At 41.3% G+C, this 9848-nt stretch overlaps 1 protein-coding gene across 3 annotated transcripts in view; it reads right to left on the reverse strand.

Moving 5' to 3' along the window:
* rapgef4a (Rap guanine nucleotide exchange factor 4a) overlaps positions 1–9848 on the reverse strand; it is a 59817-nt gene that overhangs the window by 41105 nt on the left and 8864 nt on the right. The window lies entirely within an intron of this gene.

The raw sequence follows: 9848 nt of genomic DNA on the forward strand, positions 1-9848 counted from the left end.
GTCAGCGTGCCCGTGTGTGCTGAGCTCGGCTCATGTCTGCTCTGTTAAACAAACAGCACACGGCTGCTCGCTCCCAGAGGTTGTAACAGTCAGCAGCATAAGAAAATAAATGTTCAAGTTGCATGCATGAGTGGTACTCATAGACACTAATACACGCAGGGACTTTGCCATGTGTACTTGTCTTACACCACAGTAACATGCAAGAAACACTGAAACAAACACGAATACATATCCTCAAATTTACTGAACAATGCCATAAAGATTTTAGGGGGAATGAGCAAAAACTGGAGAAAGATATGCGCTGAATAATTGACACGGTCATTCATGAATAAATAATATCATCCATTGGTTCATTAGGGCAATGCTGCGCTCACTCTGCCATAGTTTTGTAAGAGTGCTCGGCCACAGGAGGACAGAGCTGTGTGGGAGGAGGAGGAGGAGGAGGCGTGGAACTTTTTCTGCGCTCTGAATCGCATACTTTTTCCTTTTACTTTCAGTACGTGCTGCAGCTGCCTTTACAAAGTACATAGTTTTCCAGGGAGTACGCACGCAACTGGGGCATACTCATAAAATCCTGCCTTGAACTTTGACCCTCTTGTTTATATTTTCGTCGCAGTCTGTAGCATGATATTTGAAGTAAAGATTTCAGCAGATTTCAATGTTACCACTTAACATTACCTTGGAGATACAACAAAACACCATTTGCAAAGGTCGCCCGAGACCTAGGTCAACTTGGAGAGCTCTGCTGTTGTTATTTTGCAATAAATGTAGTTTTGACTTATAAATTGACTACACTTGTATAGCGTTTTTCTAGTCTTCTGACCACTCAAAGCGCTTTTACATTTACATTCACGCGTACTTACACACCGATAGAACAGCCATTGGGAGCAATTCGGGGTTCAGCAACTTGCCCAAGGATGCTTCAACATGCAGACTGGAGGAGCCTGGGATTGAACCTCCAATCTTGCGTTTGGTGGATGACCCGTTGTTTGTGATTGCTTGATTAATTGATAAATTGGCTTCTGTCAGCTATAAGTGAGCTGTCATCTGTCTACAGCTCAGTGTGTGACGAGTCTTCTGTTGCACCCAGGATTGTGGAATAGCCAGAAGAGCATGCTGGCTTCCAGACTGCAAAATGTGATCGGGTGCAGTAGGATATCCTGGAATGTTTGACATACTACGTACTGGAACATACTATATGTTTTTCTGGCATACTAACAGTATTACAGTACAGGCACTGGAACACACAGATAGTTTTAGGGCTTCCTCCTCAACTTGAAGCAGGATGGGTGGTACATTTCTATTAGGGGACAACACCTGAATTAAGAATTCCAAGATGTTATTTCCACGGCCTAGGAATGTTCAATCAATTATTTCTCACGGCCAGAAATCAGAGAAGTATGTATAAAACTTGTGACGTCATAGGGTATAAAGTTTTGAGCTGCCCCATAGACAATGATGTGAAGACTGATTTTGTGGACCCACAGAATGTTTTTCCTTTTTATACCCAAATGAACTTCAGTCTATTGTCTTGTTCTCAGTTTTGAAACAGAAAATGTACCCCCAGCCCAACCCCCCCCCCAAAATATATTGCATTGCATGTTTCTGCAAACCACAAATGCATTCCATTTTTACATTATCTTGGAGGTAAGATGTTGAAACTACATCTCACAACAACACTGGTGAAGGTGTGGTTAGATTTAGGTACAAAAACCACTTGGTTATGGTTAGAAAAAGATCATGTTTTGTATTTTGACACCAACATTTGGTGGCGCAAAAGCCACTGGAAAAGCAGGGATGGGTTGGTGAAAAACGCCCAGGTTTGGTTCCACAACCCCCTCTGGGAAACGTCATGTTGTGCCGCTGAAAACACCCAGGTTCAGTGCCACAAATGAAGCTCTAACGAAAGAAGTCAACACTTTTTATTCTTAGGCTGTAACCTTCTTCCTCACCCTGCTATTCACTCCTCTCACGCATGCTCACGCTCTGTCTCTGGCTTTCGGGCTGTCAGTAGCTGATCCACAATCATCCAATCACACAGCAACACACCCTCTCCTTCAGCCTATCATCTCACTGCTCCTCATTTTAATATGGTTCTTTTTCTGCCTGCAGTCCTTTCATACTGCGGCTGTTTGTGCCCTCCACTTCTCCATCACCACCTAGTCTTCTCGGATGCAGCCTCTATTTGCCTCAACAGTCATCAGCCAAAGTCATCAGCCACCACCACATCCACCAGTGTCTGGACTCAATGGGGGGATTTATCTTGCTGCCGCTTGGATGTCCCACGATCACAAATAATCTCCCTCTGGCATCTAGGCGCTGAAGACACAAATCATCTGTTAATCTGTACACTTCACATTAAACTTCATCTTTACGTCTTCATATCCATTTGTTATCGTTTGTTGGTTTCGAACAGTGGTCTGCAGCTTGACAGGCATCTTGCTTAGGTGACACACCATCTGCAATTCCCTCCACTTCCCTGTGACAAAGTCAGCTTATATGTTTCATCAGTTGAGAAATGCTGATATGAATGTAACACAGAAACGTACAATGCCAATGTCTTCTTCTGCCGACTGAGCTGTGTACCCATATACTCAAACCCCCTGGGTGCTCTAAGTGTCATCTAAAACATCTTTCACAGTTCATTGTCTATGTAGCTGTTCAGACTTTATACTTGATGATATCATAAATTTGAGTTTTAGCACTCTAGGTTTTGGATTAAGGAGAGAGTTGTTCATGTGTACCCATATTGTTGGACTGCTTTGCCATCTCCCCACATGAGCTGGCATCAGTCAACAGAGTATTTCTCTGCTCACCCTGGTTTTCGGGGCTGTAAACAATAAAAACACTGATCTCCTGCAGCTTAAGGTTTTTCATGCACCACAAAATGTATTTCAGCTTTAATAAATGCCTGCATGGTGTAGATGAATTTCATTTATTTAAACAGTCAGAGGAGACACCCAGGGAAGTCTGTCGCCACAGTGCATCACAACTGGCAGATAAAGTCTGAAGTCTGATGCCACCGGTAACAAGATACTACATAAGCAATTGTTCTGCATTGCGGCAACACTGGGAGGAATAAATGAGCACCAGTGGCAGGCAGAATAATTTGGTGGAACTGTTGTACTAACAACAAATTGTAAAATACTGGGAGCTAGTTTAACGACTTTCTGTCAGCAAGCTGATTATATGAATGTTGACTCGATAGCCCTTCAGTCACAGCTTGGCCAACTTGTGAGGCAAAGCCAGCTCAGCACATTTAACAACAGACGATCCATGTATTGATGCTAATGCTGTAAATAGTTGTCATGGTTTTTGTGCAAAACACATCTGAAAACACTTCTGGGGGCAAACAGAGTGAGTATGTGCTGGACTGCAGGAGTGATGAAACTGATGCAAACATCTCTAAAGGGAAACATATGTTTAAGGACTCTGCTTGGAGCAATGTCTCTGAAAAATTTTTCCAACACAAAAATTAAATTACTTTTACTTCAAATTACATCTACTCCTTCTAAAGTCCATTCTCAGTGTATGTGCACTGGAGGTTTCAGGTTTTCAATGGTGGAGTGTAACTAAGTATATTTACTCAAGCACTACTTAAGTGCAAATTCAAGGTACTTATACTTTCGGTATTTCTACTTTATGCTACTTTCAACTTAACTACATCCCAGAGATGAATATTGTATTTTTCCACCACTATTTGTCTGACAGCTGACAGTTACTTTTCAGATTACATGTTTTCATACCCTTCCTGTCCAGTGAAAACCATGTTTATCCAGAGGTGTGGATTTTGAATATTTCTTTATAAAGTGAAGGCTGAAATGTTCCTTTATATGTTAAGAAAATCATCCTGTATGTTAGGTGAAATACACCCTCTTGAAACATCTGTAAAATGCATCGTCACAGAGCTGAAAACAGGACTGTTTTTCTAACACGGTGAAAAGTTGACCTTTCAGAGATGAGTGGTTCTCACAGGACACCAACGCTACAAACATATGATGTTCTTACAGAATATGACACATTGCTGTAGATTAACCTCCATGACAGTATATAAAGGAAGTAAAATTAGCACAACCTTTAACATCTACAGCAACACATTAATGCAGCAGTAATATTAATCTAAAATATATATATATATAATATTAAAACATTCACTGGGAACATTTTGCTGCAGAATAAATACTTACTTTTGACACCTTTAGTAAACTGACCTGGTAATACTTATATACATTGACAAAGTAATTTCCGCAAGGATTAATAAAGTATTATTCTAATCTATTCTATACCTTTACTTCAAGGGGAACTACATCCATTCTAAAATTCATACATGTTATGTCTATGGTCTAATACTGGGAGGGGGGCTGCCTCTTTGTCCCTTGATGTCCGAAGTGCCCTTTCATCAAGGCATATTTTATATTGTTTTGTTTTGTTAAGGCCTGCCCCTGGCCTTTATCAAGAAGAACATTTGATAGTAAATAAGTGGTCAAGCCAGCCACCACATGGATTTTGATGCTTATCTATTCTTGGCGTTACAGTATGGGTTCTTTGAGCGGCCAAAAAGGACAAAGAAAGACCTATAGTCCAGCAATAATTTCTGACATTTGTTATGCCAAATAAAATGACATTATTTGTGCACATTTTATGAATTCCAATTATAATTTGAAGTTACTCTGTTGTACTTTTTTAATTTAAAAAATGAGCTCCAAAGTTTATTATTAAATAACCACATTTGACTTTACATAAAAACCTTTTTTTATATAGGCTATGTTAGTTGAAATTTCCAGTAAATTCCTGTTTAGGATGACCTGAATTATGACGATACAAATGTTCATATGGTTTTACTGCACAGTTTTTGAGAAACTCAAAGGAAAAGTCATCTCAAATTACATTATAACATTCATTATTTCCTCACATTTGAACTGTCAGTAAAAAAATATTCAATAGGTCAAATTTGCAAAGGATTCCTGTCCAGGATGACGCTGACTCTGTCCATGCCAAATTTCATGTTATTTTACTGTACAGCTTATTAGAAATTCAATGGAAAAGGATAGTGACATTGTAACACATTCACTGGGTGGGGGACCATGATGTAATATGATGAAGTTTGTTGTAAGACTCCATGTTACACTCTGTTTGAATAAAGGTTGCTATAAGTCATCAGGTTATGCTGTAAATCAAGTTGGTGTATGGTGTTTTAAAAATTGTTCAACTCTGAGCATGTGCCCCTCTAAAGGTCTCTGCACAGCCCAAAAAGATTAGGAAACATGATCAACTCTCTCCCAAATCCCAAAAGTAGAGTGCTAAAACTAAAATGTGTGATCTTATAGGGATATAAAGTCTATTTCAGAGCTGGGAACACTAGAATAAGTTCATTTGGGTATAAAAAAGAAAACACACATTCAGTGGGTCTGTAAAATCAAGCTCCCATACATTGTCTATGGAGCAGCTCCAGGCTTTATACTTGATGACATCATAAGTTTGAGACTTACTTCTGTGGTTTCTGTCTTTGATAGAGTAGCTCAGGTTCACAAATATTATTTTAATTTTACTATGCCATTGAAATAACATATTGTAATTCTTAATTTAGGTGGTGTTCCCATTTAAGTAAGATTCTGCATGAAAGACTTTTACTTGAACATTTTCACAGTGTGGTATTAGTACTTTTACTTCAGTAATGGATCTGAATACCTCCTCCACTACTGTAAGATGCATACTGAACTATGACTGGCACACTAACTAGTTGTAATGATGAGGCGACAGTGGCTCAATGGACTGGCAACCCTTAGACTTCCATGCCAAGTCCCTCTACGGACAAGTATGGAGTGTGGACTGGCAGCTGGAGACGTGACAGTTCACCTCCTGAGCGCTGCCGAGGTGCCCCTGAGCTGACCCCACCCTACCCCTCTAAAATTGAATGTAGAAAGAGCAATATGCGAAAAGTCACATTTCAGCTGCACTGTGTAAAAATGTCCTTGTGTAGTAACTGTTTCTTGTGGATTGACAAATAAAGCATCTTTAAAGGCGCTGTATGTAAGAATGTGGCCAAAACGGTTACTGCACTCAAATTCAAAATACTGCAAGAATGTGGCCAAAACGGTTACTGCACTCAAATTCAAAATACTGCCGCGAGTCGTGTCCGCCCACCCTCCCCTACAGATTCGAGGTTGCTGGACAGCGGCACGCTGGAGACTGATTTGTTAGCCCACGGACGGCTGCCGTGGCAGGGCCGCGTCACCACGTCCTTGATCTTCGGTTTTCCAGCGGACTATTCGAGCAAGTCCGGCTTCTCTGCTGCTAACGCTGCTGCCGGGATACAGCTGAGGAGACTGCTAATGCTATGTACCGGAACACTGCTAATGCTGCTTGCCGTGCTGCTGTAGCTCAGTCGTAACTTTAACTGATGCTGAGACTCTACTGACTGTGTGACTGGTAGACGGCAGTGGGTGGCGCAACAGGCCAAAACACAAATTCAAAACATAAACATGATTTGCGGACCGTAAAATATTTTTTTAAATGCGAATATTCTGGCTGTACTATTGTTGTCGGTGAGATCAGTATGTTATATGAACATTATTCCTTAGTCTCTGTGACATATTAGGAGGATTTTATGACTATTTGCTTTAGATTTCTTACATATAGCTCCTTTAAATTAAATGTCACAAAATCCTGCTCACACACACGTCTTAAAATCCGATTTAAGATGAGCACAGAGAAACTTTTGACCTTCAGCAGATGAAAGTGAGAACAGTCTTCTAGTTTCAAGCTCTGAACATGCAGCACTCTGCACAGTGAAGGTCATACACCCAAGTGAAGTAACAATAATTAAAATGCATTTTTGAGTAGAGGTGGACTGTAACTTGACACAGTCGGTGATAACATGGTCAGTTTGATTTAGTCACTTAAAGGAACACTTCCCAAAAATGATAATTTGTAAATCAATTACTCATTCCATGTAACGTCTAATTTGTGGGGAAAACTTTTTTCTGGCATGCCTCCACGGTGAACGAAGAATGGCTGAAGTAAAAGGTCCGCATTAAACAACAGCTAAACTGTATCAAAACATCTGTTTAAAAAACTCTCACACAACTTGCGCAGTATAATCCAAGTCTCATTTATTCAATTCATCAAGACTTTTCTCCATTTTTGGATTCTTCGTATACTGTAAAGGCATGAAGGAAAAACAAAATTCTCTTCACAAATTCAACGTAACATGAGGTGAAGTATTCCTTTAAGCAAGTGAGCTGGAAAGAAACAAAAAATAAGAGGACTGCAGCTGCATTGAAGCTTGTGATACAAAGAGGGTCTTAGCTTCTTTATACTTTACATCTTCTACGCACCTTGTGACTGAGAAATAATTTTACACCTTTCCAGACACAGTCCAAAGAAAAGCAGCCCCATTATATCTGTTCTGTACCCAAACTACATTTTAACACAGTCTCCTCACAGTGTGTCATCTTATCACAAAACAACCAAGCCCAGAGAGATCTGAGAACAAGATACAACAATGTTCTGACGCCCAGAATCAGAAGCAATAAAACCTCATCTGAAACACACCTTACTGAATAGGTCGCCTCAGGGCAGGGGTGAAATGTGTAGCTTGGTAGTACTTCCACGTGATCCTCCCACATCCAGACAGGGTTAAGTCTCCAGTCACACTGCTGCTGGCCAGCACGCTGACACAGACACACAGCTAATAATCTAACAGCCCCTCATGCCCTTCAGTCCCTGAGGAAATGGGCTGTCTCTTTGTAAACCAGCCTATTACAGCGACTAAAGCAGAGGGGAGCTGAGGGAGGAGAGGGGCCTCGACACAGCATGACACCTTACAACTAACATGCAGAAGATTCAGGGATGAATCGTGACCAATCATAAACAACACTGTTTCAAACTATCTTTGTTCTCACAAATACAGGATGCTGAATTTCATATTTGTCCTGAGACTGCAACAAACACCTTCATATGTTATTGAAATAGTCTGGTCTGTGTTGTACTTGCGTTGTGAACTAATGAATACAATAAAGACTCCACTGAACACACAGAAGCAGAAACAATCTTTCTCTTCAGCACTGCACCTCCATCTAGTGGTCAAACAGCATAAAATCTCTACACCCTGATAAAACCTGAGCTGAAGGTTAGAGGTAAAAATGAATGAACAGCTCATGATATTCCTGCAGGGGGGGCCAACAATCAATTGACAATCAAACCTCCACAAATCCACAAGCCACCTTGCCTATATGCCACCTACGCTCTGGCTTGCACTTAGCTCAGTTCGTCACAGGTTTTACATTCAATACTTCAGTTCCAACAAGAACAAACTAAGACAGGTGGCTGTTCCCCGGCTCACAGCAGCCCCCTCAGTCCATCAGAAATTACAGGGTGAATGAAGAGAGATGCCTGCTGCCTTTAAACAACCCACACAGCTGTTAAAGGAGCTGTATATGACATTCAGAGCATTAATGTAGCAGCAAACAACTACTTGCTATGTAAAGATATAGTGGAGTGATGGCGTCCTGAGCAGAGAGTAAAGTAACACTCCCTCTGTGTGTGTTGCAGTCCGAGCTTCTATGTTCTTTGTTGTGGTTGCTGGTCTGGCCACGTGTGCATGTTAGTGCATGTGAGTCTGTGTGTGTGTCCCACTGGGTAGCAAATTGCCACTGCTCTGCACTGTGCTCATATGGTGCTTACCACTAACAACACTGTCCTGACCACACTAGTCATTAGGCATTTTCTTAATACCCCCCTTGTTAAAAAAATGAAAAAATGCACTTCCCTTGTTAACCAGCCATCTCTAGTAATCCATTAGGATTGATTTGGAGATTGTACTTGTTGTTTTTAATGCTCTTCATGGCCTGGTCCCAGAATATATATCCGAACTGCTGTCCCCATACCAACCAGTGTGCAGCCTGAGACCCTCAGACGGGAACCTGCTGAGTGTTCCCACATCATGCTTAAAGACTAAATGGGACCGCGCGTTTGCTGTTAGGGCTCATCAGCTGTGGAACGACCTTCCTGAGGAACTCCATCTGTATCACTTTTAAAGACTTATCTAAAGGATGTCCTATAATTTTCCTCTAAATTTTTAGGTTTATTTTCATTCTTAACCAACTCCTGACATTGCACTTAAAGGTACAGTGAGTAGGATTAGTGGCGTCTAGTGGTGAGGTTGCAGATTGCAACCAACAGAAGCTCTATAAGCACTGTTCATGTTGTTAGCACTGTTAGCTGCTATCCACCAGCTCAGCCACCTCCATGTTGAGAGCCATATGGAGACAATCCCGGCCCAGACTCTCAATCATAGATATGCTCTGAGTGTCACGTACAGCTCTCTTAAAGGGAAATTTCGGTTTATTTCAACCTGTCTCCTATCATCCTAAATTTGTTTCAAGTGACTAGTGACATAAAAATAATAGTTAGCATGTTAGCCGTTAGCCTAGATACAGCCGGGGCGCATAGTAGCATCAGACCTCTTAAAACATAAGTGAACGGGCATACTTCAAGTGCAAAGTTAGTCCACTAAACAAGCTTTTTTTCCACAAAGACCGCCTCATATCGTTAGGATAAATGTCAGAGAACATATAGAAAACGACATGTAAACGTGTTGTCTTACCTTACCGGTGTGGTGCCATGTTCGTTTACCATTCAGCTCTGCTTTCCAAAGTGCGGCCGAAATATATCTCGCGAGCTCTAGATAAAACCCAGCTGATAAAACCCAGCATTCACAGGTACACCACCAATCTCCAGAGCTACGCAGCCTTGCAGCAGCCATTCCTCCTCTCTCGTCCTCTACCTGTTGCGCCTCTCTCTCTCCTCCTCTGTTCTTCAATTTCATGAAGCTCTCTTCGTCAGTG

The sequence above is a fragment of the Epinephelus moara genome, chromosome 7 (genome assembly GCF_006386435.1).
Source record: "Epinephelus moara isolate mb chromosome 7, YSFRI_EMoa_1.0, whole genome shotgun sequence".
Classification (NCBI taxonomy): domain Eukaryota; kingdom Metazoa; phylum Chordata; class Actinopteri; order Perciformes; family Serranidae; genus Epinephelus; species Epinephelus moara.